At 40.3% G+C, this 18,960-nt stretch overlaps 1 long non-coding RNA gene across 1 annotated transcript; it reads right to left on the reverse strand.

The window, feature by feature from the left end:
* Window positions 1-534: 534 nt before the first annotated feature.
* Window positions 535-13,284, reverse strand: LOC142179533 (uncharacterized). Its single transcript, XR_012707990.1, has 3 exons — window positions 12,823-13,284; window positions 3,233-5,406; window positions 535-2,816 (listed from the first exon to the last, which is right to left on the reverse strand). It is a non-coding gene; the product is annotated as an uncharacterized LOC142179533 (long non-coding RNA).
* Between the last annotated feature and the right edge of the window lie 5,676 nt (window positions 13,285-18,960).

Raw genomic sequence — 18,960 nt, forward strand, 5'->3', positions numbered from 1 at the left:
GGTGCCTAGTTTATGCGCCTTTAAGCAAATAACAAATCAATCATTTGAATTATCAACCAAATCAAATCAGCTCAAATTAACAGTTTCTTTTTTTCAAGTACTCATTCAAAGCAAAGATCAACCAAATACATCCTTAAAAAAACTGTATGAACCAAAATATCAATCAAGGAAATTTTTTTTGAGACAGCAAACCTGGTTCGTGGACATCCCAGATACGAGTAGCACAATCCCCACAAGCAGATGCAAAATATCAACATACCGTGGATTCCAAGCTTAAGAACAATATGAAAATTGACGGCACACTCACACCCATAAGACCATCATATCTCATGGTTTCACATAGTCATATATCCTCTTTATTTTCAAAATTCAACAATTCAAGCAATCACTGAATATTCATTCAAGATTTTCAACAAAGCGCCGAGTAAAATGATGGTCCGAACATAAGATACTCACAAACAACACTCATTCGTGTGATACGTGAAATTAAAACAACATGAAATGGTCCAAATTATTAAAGAGAAAAACATAATAGAAAGAAAAAGGAACCTTTTCATATAACTGATTTTGAACTTTAAATTACAGCAGATTGCACGATCGGACAACTTCCAACAGACCCCTCGACTTGCGAAAACTTCGACTCGATGACCTCGAACAAAATCGTTGTTGTTATGGTGCTATTCTGCTGGTGTTTTTTGAGCTATTTTGGAGCAGTTTTTCAGCTTTGTTTTGAGGCTGAATTTTGATAGCTAAAGGTAATGATTTATGGACTGATTGAAAGTGGATTTTGGGGTTAAGGTTTGAGCTATAATGGGATGTTTATGGCTGATTTTAGGGTGATTTTTTTTGGAAGATTTCGCAGGTTTTTCTCCAGGTATTAGGAATTTGGTTCCTTTTCTAATGGAAATGGGGGTTGCCTTCTTTAATAGGAAGCCATGGAAATGGCTGATTCTCTCTTTTTTCTTAGCAGGCCCATCGTTTATACGGTGGATCTAGAGTCTCCTCTTTAGGGGTCTAGGTCTTGGTCTATATTTAGGTGTTAGGTACTATTATATAGGGGTAGGAATCAGGTTAGGGGTATGGGCCTAGGAATTATGGGCTTGTTAATTATGGACTAGGTCCAAAAACTATGCCTAAAAATGGGTCGCTTGAGCCCAAATTTTATTCTTTCCCCGCGAACGAGATTAAAAATGCGATGTCATTTATTAATTATTCCTACTTAAGTAAAATAACTATTAAAATAAGACTGACCGTTAAAACAAAACTATTTTTTTTGGTATTTTTCAAGATTAAAAATGACCACAAAACATTAATGAAACTATTTTTTTGTAATTTTTGTTTTCTTGTAATAAAATAAAGCAGAAGAGTAAAAATGAGTTGAAATAGCTATATTAGGCCTAAATTAAATATTTACATGCTAAAATATAAAAAATCTTGAGGAGGGTCAAAAATCAAATGTCTACAGCTGCCCCTCTTTGACTAGAAACACGAAGTATTTTCAGACAAAGAATGACTAGACAGATTTTTTGACCCGACCCTTATTTAGAGAGACTAAAACTAAGAGAAAGGGGAATGTGACCGAGCCCTTGTATCTGAGATGCCTACATATCCTTGGCTATAAAGGAATCAGGCCACGTGTAGTTCAGACGTGAGTGAGATGATGGAGTATACCGAGGTGGAGAGCCAGTCGAGGTGCTGTTTCGCCGAGGTTCCAATACGCGGTCCTGTTTATTACATCAAAATCACCATAAGAAAAACTAACTAAGCCTGTCAACTACATGTTACAAAATTCCTATCTATATCTCCAAGCTTGATCTTGTGATTCTTGTTGACTTGTATTCTCCAGGTAAAATCTCTTTGTTGCTGACTTGAATTGTAATCTGAGATGCTTTCCCTTTTCTTCAGGCGGGCGCCTGATTGCTGAACTTGAACCGTCTTCCTTCGAATATTGCTGCTTTCCCTTTGTTCTCCAGGCGGGCTCCTGATTACCAATACTTTGAGTTGCTTTGTCCTCTAGGTGGCCTCCTGATTACCGACACTTAAATTGTTTCCCTTCCTTAAAACTGGTGTTATTCTCCCTTGCTCTCCAGGTGGGCGCCTGATTGCCAAAACTTTAGTTGTATTCCCTTGCTTTCCAGGTGGGCGCCTGATTATCGAAACTTGAACTGTATTCCCTTGCTCTCCATGTGGGTGCCTAATTGCCAAAACTTGAATTGTATTCCCTTGCTCTCCAGGTGGGCGCTTGATTGCCAAAACTTTAATTGTATTCCCTTTCTCTCTAGGTGGGTGCCTGATTACCGAAACTTGAACTGTATTCCATTGCTCTCCAGGTGGGCGCCTGATTGCCAAAACTTGAACTGTATTCCCTTGCTCTCCAGGTGGGCGCCTGATTGCCGAAACTTGAACTGTATTCCCTTGCTCTCCAGGTGGGCGCCTGATTGCTGAAATTGAACTGTATTCCCTTGGTCTCCAGGTGGGCGCCTGATTGCCAAAACATTGAAATATATTCCCGTGCTCTCCAGGTGTGCGCTTGATTGCTGAACTTGAACTGTATTCACGTGCTCTCCATGTGGGAGCCTGATTGCCAAAACTTGAACTATATTCCCCTACTCTCCAGGTGGGCGCCTAATTGCTGAACTTGAACTGTATTCTCGTGCTTTCCAGGTGGGCGCCTGATTGCCAAAACTTGAACTGTATTCCCATGCTCTCCAGGTGGGCGCCTGATTGCCAAAAATTGAATTGTATTCCCTTGCTCTCCAGGTGGGCGCCTGATTGCTGAACTTTGAACTGTATTCCCGTGCTCTCCAGGTGGGCGCCTGAAAACTCCTAGTTAAATGACAGTTTTAAAGCTTAATTATGTTTTCTAAAGGTATGATTTTCGCTAAATCTCGTTATCCAAGAAGGTCTTAAAACTACATCCCATTATCCAGGAGGGTCCTGAAAATCAAAATCAAGTCTTATCTTAAGAGTGACAATTTTTAAGGCTGAATTATTCTTCCCTACAGCAGAACTTACGCTAAATCTTATTATCTAATGGAAATCTTAAAGCTAGGTCCCATTATTCAAGAGGGTCCTAAAAACTCCTATTTGAATCCTATATCAAGAATGCAAACTTTGAAGCCAACTTATATTCCTTTGGGGTACATTTATGCTAGATTTTGCTACTCATGGTTATTTTAAATTTAAACTAGGTCCCATTTTCCAGGAGGGTCCTGAGAATTTACGGTCAAACCTGTCTGGTGCTTGCTTTTCCTTATGGAGGGTTTGTCCGAAACAAACAAAATTTTCTGCCCCTGTTTCAAATCAAAAAAAATCTTGTCAGTTTAAAAATATGGTGGTTGGTTTGTGGCCTTGACTTTAAGGGTGATTGCTACTTCACTTCCTATGATAACTTTGATTTCCACTTGAAGACCTTGCTTATTTATTGACTAACCACTTTCTCTGTCACCCTTATCACAGAAAGTACCTCTTCTCTGTTCAGACCCAATACCTTCTATCTGTTGCATTGCTCATGAACTGACATTTACCAAACCTTTGTGTCTCACATGAATCCCAAAGCACATCAATTGCCACCCCCTCAGTGCGTATGCTGTTCTTTCTTGACTTAAACCACTGGCCTTGGCCTTGAGGTCTATTGCTCCTTTACTTGCCATGATAACTTTGATTTTTGCTTGGAAGATCTTGCTTGTCCCTGGTTAACCACTTTCTTTGTCAATCTTATCACAGAAAATACCTTTGATCCGTTCACCTAACACCCTCCATCTGTTGCACTATTCATGAATTGATATATACCAAACCTTTGTATTTCACATGGATCCCAAAGCATGTCGATTGTTACCAACTCGGTGCGTTTGTTGTTCTTTCCTGACTTATGACACTTTGATGTGCTAGCCAGATCCCGTTTTTGTACAATTGGAAAGCTAGTGGAAAATTTTGAAGTCATTTCTCACTTGTTCTGACCAAACAGACTCAGGAATAGGAAGTAAACAAGACAAAAGGAACAGAGTAAAGGAAAATGGAAAGAGATGATTCCTAACAAGAAAACTACAAAGTAGGAACCTATCAAATGTGAATACCAACTCTAATGACCATGACATGCACCTGTGACATATTCTGTCAATGCAAGTCTGATGTTCAACTCTTGTTATACCCCTAAACCGTGAAACTAGGCCTCAATGCTCCGATTATCCAATCTGATTCATGATCCTTATTCGACTTGTAGTGACCGAAGGGTTTTCACCATCAAGTCTCTCTCATTTTGTTCTTTCTCTCAACTTACAGTCGCCTTATGGTGCCTGTGAAGGTTTTCACCATTAAGACTCTCTCATTTTGTTCTTCTCTTTGTTCAGAACAGAGTGTTTCCCCTTATAGGAATCACCTCTACTTGCTAGACTTGGCATCTCTCGAAGACTGGTCGAAAGGTCTTTCTTTGGACCGTAATGTGGGCTTTTGGATAGGGTTAGAAAGAAAGGGTATCAAAAAGGCTCAAAACAATTCAAATGGGTTCAACATTACAACTTCCGGAATCAGATTTCTTACAACAACCATAACTTCTGCCCCAGTTCCTTTGCTTGGGGACTTTTGGATTTTTATTTTGATGGGACAGAGCCGTGAGGCTGCCTACATATCCTTAAAAGGAATCAGGTTGAACGTAGTTCATGTCATAAAAATTACTTTGTTTGTTGTGATTTTTCTTTTATTTTTCTCTTCTTTTCTTCTTTTTGTTTTTTCTTTTTGTTGTTTTTCCTCTCTTTTTCTCTCTCTTTTTTTTCTTTTTATTTTCATTCTTTTCTTTCTCTTTTCATTCTTTCCTTTCTCTTTTCATTCTTTTCTTTCTCTCGTTCTCTTTTTCCTTTACTTATCTTTTGCGCTTGCGTTCCTGAACTTTGCTACTGATTCCAAAAGAGGGGTATGAAAGAAAATAAATAAGGCTCAAAGGGGTAACAAATGATAAAGTGTTTAGATATCAAAATAAAATGTCTTCGCCATTCCAATCTTCAAAGCATGCCAGAGGCCAACGGCACAATTAAACAAACTAAAGAAATCACACATAATATCTTTTGACTGCATCAGAATTGATAGATATATCCACATATTTGCCTTCTACATCTGTTAAATACAAAGCACTATTGGACAACACTCTCACTCTCACTACCACAAATGGCCCCTGTCAATTTGGGCAAATTTGCCTCTAGATTCAACCCGATGCGGCATGATGCATTTCAATAGGGTTTCTTTATGTTCTATCTTCCCCAGTTTCACACAATTCAAGCTTGAATTGATCTCAGAATGCCTTTACTTATTTCCCTTAAATGTCCCTATCATCTTCAAAATTGTTTCATTGCTTCATGAATAAGCTGAGAATTACGCGTGCATACCATGTCACTAGAGTCAATAGGAAAAGAACTGTAAAAAGAAAAGAGAACTAAACAAAAATGACTAGAAATAACAGAAAACAGAAAATTGCATTGGACAAATGGTGAAAAGGGTTTGAATAATAAAACAAGCAAACTAAACTGGGACCACAAACCTGGAACAAACCTAGATAACACTAAAAGAGCTACTACGACTAAACAAACTAGGCAAAATAAAAGGATAGAAGGGCTTGAGTCACAAGACAATGTCCGGATTATAACCCTGAAAATAATCCGGACAACAGAAATGACAACAAAATAAACCGTCAAGACTCCTCCCCAGCTAGCCAAGAGATGGAGTGTCTTTCCAATTACCAAGCGCGGCATCTTAGCCACTGAGTTCCGCATCAACATTGCCAAGACCATTACCAACTTCAACTTTATCAACTTTAGTCAACAAGTTCCCAAGAGGATTCGCATGCTCCCTGTCATGGTCATTGACCAAAATTACCCCTTCTTGAATCATTCTTTCTATTTCCCTTTTCAAAGAGCAACAATCTTCAATGCTATGCCCTTGGAAATTAGAGTGGTACATGCATCGTATAGCAAGATCAAAGCCTTTTTCATATGGGTCTGGAGTATAGCCGAGGAGCGGCTCAATCAGGCCAGAATGCTTTAACTTTTCAAACAAACTTGTGTAGGATTCTCCGATGGGAGTGAAATTATCTTTTTGCCTTTGTTTCCCTCCATGCCTTAGTTTTCCAGGATTGTTGGATGCTCGAAAATGCTGTGAAGGCACACGAGAATTTTGAGATGTTGGTGCTCGCCCTAAGGAGTGACCTAGTGGTTGGGCAGATGATCGGATGTTGTTCGGCGGATAATACTGTGTTGGATTATGTGGAGTTTGGGGATGTTAATGGGGTCGGTATTGAGGCTAAAAGAGTTTAGCAAGAACGACCACTGGACCCTATCGTCGACGGGGCTTAGCAACATCTTTTCTAACAATGGGAGGCCTATCCCGAGCAACTTGTTCGTTCCATCTAAGCCAAAAATCCTTAAAACTTTCCTTGGGTTTCTTTTCCATCTGAGATAGGGAGGAGCTGTCTGGGACAATGTCTATATTGTACTGAAAGCGTCGCACAAAATCTTGAGCCATGTCGCCCAATGTATGCCACTTCCCGACATTTTGACGATTATGCCATTCCAAAGCTGCCCCAGTCAAGCTCTCACTGAAATACACCAGCAACAAATCATCTTTCTTGCCAACACTTCTCATTTCACTGCAATAACCCCTCAGATGGGCTACCGGATCTCTACCCCCATCATACAAGTTAAACTTTGGCACTTTAAACCCACGGGCAGGCGAACGTCGGGGAATATACACAATTCTTTGTAAGACGTGTTAACCTGGTCTCCCATCCCTTGCATGTTCTTTAAGGATTGTTCTGTGCTTTTCAGCTTCATGGATATCTCACCTTGCCCTACTTTTCCTGTAACCTTTTCATTTCCAGTATGAAGCTCATCCCGAGGGCTCTTCTCGTATGAGTCAGAAACCTTGTGGGAAACCTTTGAGGGATAATATTAGGCACTATGAGCTTTGAGTGGGTATTCATTGTTAGGAATAACTGATATGATAGGAGGGCCATTTTGAGGAGAGGTAATGGGGGGAAGAGTGATGGAGATACTGGGGTGGTTGGGAAGTGCCAAAGTTTGGGTAAAGGTAGCGTCTAAGAAGCCAGGTGGTGGCGGGGGTGGTGCCTTCACATTCATCCAGGCCTGATACATGTCCAATCGTATGTTGCCTTAGTATCCTTACCTCGTCAGCCAAACCAGTGTCCCGCTCAACCAACTGCTTTCGGGCACTAGTATCAACCAACTCAATTTTGTTGTTGTCCGCCATTGCCTTTGACTTTATGTTGTGGAGAGGAGTTACTACTTCGGGAACCACAAACCAACTACCTTTCTGCTATGAAGATATCAAAAGGAACAAAATGGGGGCATCCAATTAGCTTTAGGGCTTTTAACATATAGGCAACCGCACATTGGGGATGCAATGCACCTAAGCAGTTAGCCATTTCCATTATGCATTAGATCGGTTGCTTGCGTTATCCCGGCTTTCCCTAATTTCATTTGCAACTTCTTCCTCTCTCTCTCTCTCTCTCTCTTTTCTTCACTCATGCCTTTCTTTTCTTGATTTCTCGTTGCTCTTTATTCTTTTATTTCTCCCTCTTGCTTTGCCATTGTTTCCTTCCCACAGTTTCTTGCTTTCTCTCTCTTTTTCTTTTCTTTTCTCTCTTGTTTTCCCCTTTTTCTCTTTTTTTTCTTTTTCTTTTTTTTCTTCTCTTTTTTTTCTTTTGGTTATGATCGAATCCTATGGAGATTGCCTACATATCATGACCCCACATGAATCAGACCAAGCGTAGTTCTGGGAGATAAGTGTAAACATATATAATAAAACATTTTGGGATTTTCAAATTTTTCATAAAAAGAAAATGCTTTGACTACAACGACTCAAAAACTAACAGACTCGAAAGAAACTAACAGACTCCAACGGCAAGATGAAAACACAGACTCGAAAACAAACTAACAGACTCCAACGGAAAGAAAATACAGACTCGAGTAAAAATCATGAATACATCAATGCCTCAAATGCTCCTGGGGCTCGCGGGACATCATTCGGTCTCGCCACGGGCCTACGCGCTAAATCCCCTTGGAGATGGTATAGATCTTCCATTATCTGGCGGACAAGGGTCATCACAATGGCGAAGAACATGGATCTAGTCATGTCCTCACACTTACTGCATTTCATTGTGATGTAGTCGGCGATCCTTCTAACCCTTTCTCTTATGACGCCCTTTTCTTGCAACAAACGCCTAATCTGTTGGGCCCTAGCTTCCAAAGTTTGTTCAGCTACTTGATTATGTTCTTGAAGTTTTTGCAAATCTCTTTCTAACTGTGCCATTGCTGCATAATAATGTTCTCTTTCAGCCTTAAAGTCTTTCGCCTGCTTGATCATTTTATTCTCAAAGACGGTGACCCTTTTCTTCAACCCCACAACCTCATTGTCATATTTCTCTTTTAACTGTTTAACCAAGCGCTCTTGTTCCTCCGCATTTTTAGCCAATTTTGTTCGAGCTCTTGCCAATTCACCCTCTACCTTGTTCAAATCAAAACCATACTCACTTACCTTCTGCCTAAGGTTCTTTATAAGTTTTTCATCTTTTGCACTTCTGGCCGGATTTTCAACTGCTATTTTCATTTCCCGAATCTGGGCTCGAAGGGCCTCATTTTCTTTGGCTAGCTTTTTTTTTTCACCCTCATCCGTCGCAGTATGCAAACCATTCTCAAACTGAAGATCACTAACTTGCTTTTCTAGCTTTCTTATTGTGGCCCTGTACTTATTCTCTTTGGCCAACCAAGCCCACTGTTCTTGCGATACCTCAACGAATTCCTGAATGTGAGGCTTTTTGGTTGGTTTTTCAGGTTCGGCCCTTATAGTGTTCTTCTTCCTATACCAGGCAAGATAGGCGGGTGAGACCTCGCCTCTAGATAGGTCACATACTCGAGTGTTTGCTGTCAAATACTGGCATTCGTTTCAAATAGAATGAACTATTTCTTCATGAAATTGGTCATCGGGGCTAACCTCGACCGCATAAACACTAAGATCTTCATCTGGGTGCGTCACCTAGCACCTTCCCAACTGTCTCATCACCCGGTACGGAGCGTAAGGTTGAATGCCTCGAAGACCCATTAGGAGGAAGTAAGAACCGGTGGCGGGCATATACACAATTTCTTCAACAGGAAGCCAACCCAATGTCCATTCTATTTGCCCCGCAGTGATGGAGCGAAGGCGGGATACCCAATCTCCAAACCCTTCTGGCAACTTGAACCCTGAAATCCTTGTGTTGAACTCTTCAATGCAACTTTTCTTTGCGGACCCATAACTCATATACTGAGGGCGGTGACACAGGTGTTCGAGCATCCACATCTATAGTAGCAAATTGCATCCCTCGAAGAAATCTGCCCTAGCTTTACAAGCTGTGAGAGATCGGTATATCTCAGACACTATCATAGGGGCAATGGTGCTCTTGGCATTGGTAATCAAGACTTTGACGACTCTAGCCACCCCTAGATCGATATTCCCATCTTTCCGGGGGAACACCAAGAGGCCTAAGAAAGCTACCATGAAGGCGAAACGTCTATGCTCATCCCATTTTGCTCGGTTCGCTTTGCTACGAACCCCGCTTTCCGGGTTGTCGAATCCTCCTACATACCCGTACCTCTGGTATATGAAACGTAGAGTGGAAAAACCGTCCGCCAACTTAGAGTACGGGATTCCCTTTCTTATTTTTAGCAAATCCATGAATTTGTAGGAGTTAACGGCTCCTGGAGAGATCAGATACTTATGCCTCAGACCTTCAGTACTTCTCATATAACCTGCTATCTCTTCTAAGGTGGGTGTGAGTTCAAAATCCAAGAACTGCAAGACGTTGTGAGTTGGGTCCCAAAATGTAACCAACGCCTTTATGATGTCTCCTCTAAGCTTGATCTTCAACAACCCGGTGAGACCTCCCAAGTGTAGATTGACCTTATCTTGCTCTGATTTACCCAGATCTTCCCACCAAATATGCAACTCCAAAGGGATCTTGTTCATGACTGTTATTGGCAAACTTTGACTCGTGCTCATTCTGCACATTTATTAGGGTGATTAAGCAAAATCAAGACTCATTTGACTCAAAAACAAAGTTAACACTGTTTTTCTCTCTCTTTTTTCCAAATTTTTATTTCAAAATAAAACCCGGCTTTGCAAATACGGCCTTTCAGCACTTCCGAGGAGAAGATTTTAAGGCTGTGCTTGCTAACCGGCCAAAATGCCAAAAAAAAAGACCAAAGGTGGTTGTTCTTGCAAAAACAGCCTTCCGGTGTTCTTTTGGGGACATTCGGCTATTTTCGACAAGAATGGCTTCACCTTACTTATTTCCAACAAAGTAATATAATTTTGGTGCCTTTTGAGCTATTTTTGCAAAAAGGAAGTTGGACCCGATGGGCGTTGCCTACGTATCCCACATCTGGTGAGAATCAAACTAGCGTAGTTCGGGCAATTTTGACAAAACAAAAACCAACTTTTCTTTTTCAAAACAAAACAAAAATTTCTCTCTTTTTTTTCAAAATTTCCGCAGAGTTTCAGTATATTTTTGGGACATCAGTTTTTCAAAAACAAGCAATTATCTCTCATAGCCATCACATTGACTTTCTTTCTCTCAACCTTTTCTCTATAAGCCGGTTAACATGCAAATCCGAAACAAATGAATGCACAAGTAGCAAGTAGGATGCATGAGGATGGTCTTTTTCATTTCGGGTATACCTGTCCTAGACAGACCCAACCCCTGTGTTGAGTCTCCAAAGTCAAATGCACATGATGCAGATAAGCATTCCTACTAGGGATCCAGCATGAGGCTGAGTTATTCTAGGTTTAAAACCTGTATGTATTGTTCTAGACCTAGCTTACCCGAGCGGACAACTCGAGTCGAGGGGGAGCTGCGTACCGATAACCAAAAGATCATCCGGCTTTGCAACTTGTACGAACCTCGTTCTATTTGGGATATGACACTAACAGAAAGAAGTCACGGCCAGCGTGCACTCCTCGGGAGAGAGAAGAGAGAGGTTTCGTAGAAGTTTATATACAGTTCAGATAATATCAAAGTGGTAAAAGCAACATTTAGCACACTAGGCCCAAACATGTAATAAATTCAGATAATAAATAAAGACAAATATAACAATTCATCTAAGCTCGAATTCTGAACCCTGAACCAGAGATTCTGGGTTCGATCCCCAGCAGAGTCGCCAGAGCTGTCACACCTCCTTTTTACCTACACCCCCCGAAAGGGGTATATAAGGGAGTTTTTTCCAATTTAAAGTGACAATCGAAATAGGATTATTTATTTATTAAATTCAGATTCGCCACTTGGAATAATTTTATGGTGTCCCAAGTCACCGGTTCAAATCCCGAATCGAGGAAAATATTGACTCTGTATTATAGTCCACGAACACAGAAATTCGGGTAAGAAATTCTATTAACCCGGGAGAAGGTATTAGGCATTCCCGGGTTACGTGGTTCTAGCACGGTCGCTCAACTTATTATAATTGGCCTATTATCTGATTTTAGCACATGTTTTAACCTATGGTTCAATTTTAACTTATCAACCGCATTTATTCATTTTTAGGAAGATTGCAACGTTATTAAAACAGGTCTTGAACCACGTCACATAAATGCACCCGCGGTCCTCAATATATTTTATCTAACATTGTTGAGATTTGGATTTGGATCACATAAATGCGCACCCGAGTTTAATAAATAAGGAAATCAAGCCTAAAGCAACTACGCACTTTCAAGTTAATAGCAAGGTTTGCGAGGGCCATGGAAAATTCAACTGACGGCACACCTCGATTCTAAAGAGTTAGTAATAATTATCCGAGGGTCATGGGTTATCTAATTTTTGCTTATAGCACACCTCGGATTAATTTTAAGGGAGGTTTTAACTAATCTTTTGAGGGCCATACGTTATGGACTCAAATGTGAATGGCACACCTCGAATCATTTAAAAAAAAAAGATTTCCAAGAAAGTGATTTGTTGACTTCTTGGGTACATAATATTCAATTAATATTAGAGAACTTTTCAACTAATTGAGATAGAATTCATTAAAAAAATCTCAACATTCCTCCGAAACCAGCAATCAATTCTAATTGACTTTTTTCTTCTTGAATGATTAAAATGCTTAGTCACATTAACTATGCATCTATAGCAAATAAAAACAAACCATAAACTGGCTTTAATTCATCCACATTCTAAACATTTCAATACTTAGACCCTTTAACTCCATTTGCAGCTATGGCTGAAAATCAAACCAACCACGCATAGGGTGCCTAGTTTATGCGCCTTTAAACAAATAATAAATCAATCATTTGAACTATCAACCAAATCAAATCAGCTCAAATTAACAGTTTCTTTTTTTAAGTACTCATTCAAAGCAAAGATCAACCAAAAACATCCTTAAAAAAAACTGTATGAACCAAAATATCGATCAAGGAAAATGTTTTTGAGACAGCAAACCTGGTTCACGGACATCCCAGATACGAGTAGCACAATCCCCACAAACAGATGCAAAATATCAACATACCATGGATTCCAAGCTCAAGAACAATATGAAAATTAATGGCACACTCACACCCATAAGACCATCATATCTCATGGTTTCACATAGTCATATATCCTCTTTATTTTCAAAATTCAACAATTCAAGCAAACACTGAATATTCATTCAAGATTTTCAACAAAACACCGAGTAAAATGATGGTCCGAACATAAGATACTCACAAACAACACTCATTCGTGTGAGACCTGAAATTAAAACAACATGAAATGGTCCAAATTATTAAAGAGAAAAACAGAATAGAAAGAAAAGGAACCTTTGCATATAGCTGATTTTGAACTTTAAATTACAGCAGATTCCACGATCGGACAACTTCCAACAGACCCCTCGACTTGCAGAAACTTTGATTCGATGACCTCGAACAAAATCGTTGTTGTTATGGTGTTGTTCTGCTGCATTTTTTGAGCTATTTTGGAGTAGTTTTTCAGCTTTGTTTTGAGGCCGAATTTTGATAGCTAAAGGTAATGGTTTATGGACTGATTGAAAATGGATTTTGGGGTCAAGGTTTGAGCTATAATGGGATGTTTATGACTGATTTTAGGGTGATTTTCTTTGGAAGATTTCACTGGTTTTTCTCCATGTATTAGGAATTTGGTTCCTTTTCTAATGGAAATGGGGGTTGCCTTCTTTAATAGGAAGCCATGGAATGGTTGATTCTTTCTTTTTTCTTAGCAGACCCATCGTTTATGCGGCGGATCTAGAGTCTCCTCTTTAGGGGTCTAGGTCTTGGTCTATATTTAGGTGTTAGGTACTATTATATACGGGTAGAAATCAGGTTAGGGGTATGGGCCTAGGAATTATGGGCTTGTTAATTATGGACTAGGTCCAAAAACTAGGCCTAAAAATGGGTCGCTTGAGCCCAAATTTTCTTCTTTTCCCGCGAACGAGATTAAAAATGCGATGTCATTTATTAATTATTCCTACTTAAGTAAAATAACTATTTAAATAAGACTGACCATTAAAATAAAATTATTTTTTGTTATTTTTCAAGATTAAAAATGACTACAAAATATTAATGAAACTATTTTTTGTAATTTTCGTTTTCTTGTAATAAAATAAAGTAGAAGAGTAAAAATGAGTTGAAATAGCTATATTAGGCCTAAATTAAATATTTACGTGCTAAAATATAAAAAAATCTTGGGGTGGGTCAAAAATTACATGTCTACATCGGGTTCATACTCAGACCATGCTAGTATGCTTTCTATTTTATTTCCCCACCACTTGTCCTTCTCAATTGCGTTGACATGTTCAATGTGGTGATAAGTTTCTCCGCTCAACCTTCTTCTATTCTCGATAACTGAGTTAGTTTGACTGGTGTAAATGGGGTTACTTCCATCTCCATGAATGATTACCTCCTGATGGTTCCATTCGAACTTCACAACCTGGTGTAGCATGGAAGCCACGGCCCCAGCGGCATGTATCCAAGGTCGACCCAATTAAAGATTGTATGTAGCTGATATATCTAGTACTTGGAACTTAACATTGAGCCAAGTTGGTCCCATCTGCAGACAAAGGTTAATCTCCCCAATCGTGGCCCTTTGAGACCCATCAAATGCTTTCATGTTTATACTTCCTGCCCGTATCCCATGGAAATCTTTGCCCAATATTTTCAGAGTAGTCAATGGACAAATATTGAGGCTTGAACCCCCATCTATTAGGACCCTGGCAATGAATTTGTCTTCAAACTGTACCGTGATATATAGTGCCCTGTTGTGACTTAACCCTTCAGGCGGTAGTTCATCCTCGTGGAAGGTGATCTTATGACTCTCTAGTACTTGCCCTACCATGTTGGCCATATCTCCACTGGTGATATTATTGGGCAGATAAGCTTCATTCAATACCTTCATCAGAGCATTCTTATGCACCTCTGAATTTTGCAATAGTGACCGGATGGATATCTAGGCAGGGGTCTTGTTTAAATGATCGACGATATAGTATTCCCTCGCCTGTACTTTCCTTCAAAGATCGCCCGGTCCAGTTTCAATGATAGGTTGTTTGGTACCAGCCTCCTTGCTTGATCCTCCCAAATTTTCGGGTGTATAGATCCTTCCAATTCTGGTCATTCCCTGTGCAGCACCAGATTCTTCCATCTTTGATTTTCCTTTTCGCCTAGCTTCGGCAACATAATCCCTAGGTATGTCGTTGGACTTGAAAGGTGGCATGGTTACTACAATCATTGTGAAAGGTGTGGCTACTTCTACCTCAAATGGAACAGGTATGGTTGTAGGTGGTGTTACTTCTACCTCAAATGAAACCGATGCGGTTATCTCAACCTCAACTAGCGGCTATACCTAGACCACAATAGGATTGAGCGTGACTGCGGGCTTCTTAGGATTATCGCCCTATTTGATAAGTCCAATTAATCCCTCGGGATCCCACTCCTCGTCAGTTTCTATCACATTGATCCCTTCGCCTCTATGATCTGGAAGAGGATTGTTACGGACGTTGGGTGCAAATTCCTTCGACTATATGACCTTATTGTCAATCAACGTCTGGATCTTATCTTTCAATGTCCGGCACTTATCAATGGTGCAACGCGCAGGTTTTGTTCGAGTTGACCCATTGAGATGAATTCTCCATTGCCACGGCGGGAATAAGGGTGATATAACCAGTAGCCTTCAATCTTTTGTACAGCTGGTCGATAGGTTCAGCAATGGTGGTGTATTATCTAGGTGGTTTGTGATCAAAATTAGGTCGGCGTTTCTGGTAATTTAGACGAGCTGGAGGTAAATGATAGTAGGCTAGCTGGGTGTTATAAGTGTGATACGCGGTGGGGGGTTGAGAATATCTGGGAGGTGAGGGTTGGTATGTAGGTAGGGCTAGGCATATATCGGGTATAACCGATAGCTCGAACCGAAAAAAACTTATTGGGGTATCGATATAGGGTTATTGAGTTAACGGTTCGGTAACGGTTTAATATTTTTCCACAATTGGGTTATCGGTTCGGCCTTCGGTTTGCCCAATTTCTTAACGGATAAATCGATAACCCAATAAAATTAGTACTATTTCAGTTGTGTTTGGACAACTATTGAATTACTAGTACTCTTGTTGCTCTTGCTATAATTAGACTCTGAAAAATGACATTGATCTCTTGATTATTGTTTGGCAGGAAACCAAAAAATTGTTATTTATGTTCCTGTTAACTTCTATTTCCAGCGAATTGGAGATGAAATGCTTGTGGAGTTGTAGTATCAATTTTTAAGATTGCACAGGTCTTGAATTTGTCAAAATGAAGCATGCTTCAAATATTAGTTGTGGCTAGAACGCAGAAATGGATAGTATACTATATGTGAATTCTTCTCTATTTTGCTTAATTCCAATGAATTGTCTTCTTTTTTTGTTTAGCTCTAGATTAAGTTATCTTATCGGGTAAATCGATAACCAAACCGATAATAGTCAATAACCGATTAACCGATATCTTATCGATTCAGCTATCAATTTATCATATTTGTACACTGATAACCGATAATATTTACAACCAAACCGAACCGACCGATGTCCGCCCCTATATGTAGGTGGAGGTGTTTGGTATGTGAGTGGAGATTTTGGGCCTTGGGCCACCATTACTGCCCATACTTCTTTCTTCTTTGATATGCCACCCGATTGCAATGCGTTGTTCGTGGCTTGCAGTGCCTCAAAATTTGTCACCATTTCGCTCTTAATACCCTCTTCAATCCTTTCTCCGAGTTTGATAATATCGAAGAACTTATGATTCTCAATAACCATTAGCCTTTCATAATAATGTGGGCCTTGTGCTCTGACAAAGAACTTTTTCATCTGTTCCTCGTCTAATGTTGGTCTGACCTTGGCTGCTTCTGACCTCCACCGAGTAGCATACTCGCGAAAAGTCTCAGTTGGCTTCTTCTTTATGTTCTGGATATAGAAGACATCTGGTGAATTCTCCGTATTGAACATGAACCAGTCCATAAAGTCTGATGCCATGCTCACCCAATTGGCCCATTTCTTAGGATTCTGGCTTATGTACCGGGACATGGCATCTCCGGTAAGACTTCTCATGAAGAGCTTCATTCGAATCCTTTCATCTTTTCCGCCCCTCACGAGCTTGTCACAATAAGTTCTTAAATGAACCTTGGTATCACCCGTTCCATCAAACATTTTGAACTTAGGAGGTTTGTAACCCTCCAGAAGTTCCACATCTGGTTGTATGCACAAATCCTCATAGTCCAGACCTTCTATCCCTTTACCTTCTTTAACACCCTGAACGCGACTTGTCAACTTCTTGAGCTCCTCGTATAGGAGATTAGTTGAGTGGAGTGAGGTAGGGTCTCCACATATATGGGGTTGTTTTGGTGGGTTCCAGGTATTTGGGTGTAGTGGTGGTCATTGGTTGAGTTTTAAGGATCGGGAATAGGTTGTGGTGTGTTCTAAGGAATGTGATAGGTAATGGTTTGTGGGTACTGGGTTGGTTGATGATGGTGTTGTGGATGAGTTGGTACCGGTAGAGGATTGGGATTTTGAGGTGGCGTGGCGTATTGATAGGGTGCGGGAAGATTTTGCGGACGTTGGATTGGCGTATTTTGAGGAGGCGCTGGGTTTTGAACATTTTGTTGGTTAACGTCCGGGACGTTCAGGGTGAGGGGGAAGTTTGCCAAGTTGTGGATCTGCTCAAGTTCTCCTTGTAACTCCAGTATTTTCTGCTCCAATTGCAGGACCAAATCATTCTGGGGCCGGAATACTCCGACCGTCTGAAGTTTCAATATTCTCAGCATTTTCTTTTCGTATACCACTCAAGTCATCCATCTTAGCTTTTCCTCTGCTTTTCGGATTACTCGGAGGAGGAGGAGGAGGTAGAGGGCCTCTAGATCTGGTGCGATATGCTGATGATGCCAGTATGTGCGAACCAACCTTCGGGGATGGGAATAATAAAAATAAAGAAAAATAAAAGGTAAATAAGTCAGTAAGGATTTTAAAAGTGTTTGCAGTATTTAAACACATATTGAGAGAATGTAAATTCGCGTCTTAATTTGGGAGCCTCGTTGTGCCCGAGGTAGGCCTAGCGACAAATACATTTGGAGAATTTCAGTGCCAATAATTGCCTCATTTCATTAATGTAAAAATAGATGAATCTAAAATGACACTAAATAAGATAAGTCACTAATGGCACTTGGCCTTATTACAAAAATCAAATAAACCTAATCTACTTGGTCCCAGAAGGACCTTCTCCAGGCTGGATGTTTTTGGCTTCGTCGATCAAATTCCTCAGTTCGCGCAAGTTCAATAGTAGGTATGCACTTGCTAAATGTCCTCCTTTGCTTCCTTCAGTGTTTTGGCAATCGATTACTCTCTTCCTCATTTTTCCCTCCAATTTTATCAGACTGTACTCCAGATATTCCAACCTTTCGCTTGATTTAATAGCCATCTCCCTCCATTCATAAATTAGTTCCATATTAGTCTTGTGTCGCTCCATGTGCTCGGCCTCGGACTTGTGAACTCTTTTGTGTAGTTTGTTGTACTTCACTTATGCCTCGGCAACTTCATCAATGACTCTATTTCCTGGACTAACCCTTGGCTCGAATATTCCTGCTATGTTATCTTCTAACCATGATAGGTAAAAAGTACACATGACCATCATGATATCGATCTGGCTCGATGGTATCCTTTTCCATGATAATTTTCAAATGCCACATGTGCTGAGCTTCACATTTGTATGGGAAGTCGTCATCCTGAAAATTTGCCTTGTAGTGACTCATTTTAGCAACTCGGGGTATGACATGCTTCCTACCAGCCTGTCTCATAACTCTGATGGGAGCATAAGGGTATATGCCCCTCAACCCGATCAGTACCAAGTGTGGAACATCCCTGGATCTGATGATGAACTCGTCGGTAAGGAACCACTCGAACATCCATTGAACCTGATCCTCGGTCAAATTGCTAAAAAACTACGCCCATCCTACAGCATTCTCGGGTTGAGCAAACCTGTCTGGGATATAGGTCATTCTCTTAGGATGATGGAAAGTTATGTGGTCATTCCACAATCTTCACGTAAGCTCTTGACGGTATTGACCTTTTTGGAGATGCTCTAACAACCAAACTTATAACAGCAAATTACAACATTTAAAGTATTTGTACCCCTTCTGACAATGTTCTAAGGCTCGGTATATGTCTGCTATGATCATAGGGACAATGGTATATGTTTGCCCCTCGATACCATCTATCAAGGTTTTGGCTACCATGGCCAGTCTGGTATGGATTATGTCCCCTTGTATCGGGAACACTAACATACCCAAGAAACAGACAATGAACACAAAAACCCTACGGTGGATCCAACCCAAGGAAGTGATGGAGAATTCATCATCGAAGATACGATAAGATCTGTTGTGACCGTATCGTTCATAGAGGAAGTCGAAGGTATGTAGGAATTCTTCAGTCACTC

The sequence above is a fragment of the Nicotiana tabacum genome, chromosome 3 (assembly GCF_000715075.1).
Source record: "Nicotiana tabacum cultivar K326 chromosome 3, ASM71507v2, whole genome shotgun sequence".
Taxonomy (NCBI): domain Eukaryota; kingdom Viridiplantae; phylum Streptophyta; class Magnoliopsida; order Solanales; family Solanaceae; genus Nicotiana; species Nicotiana tabacum.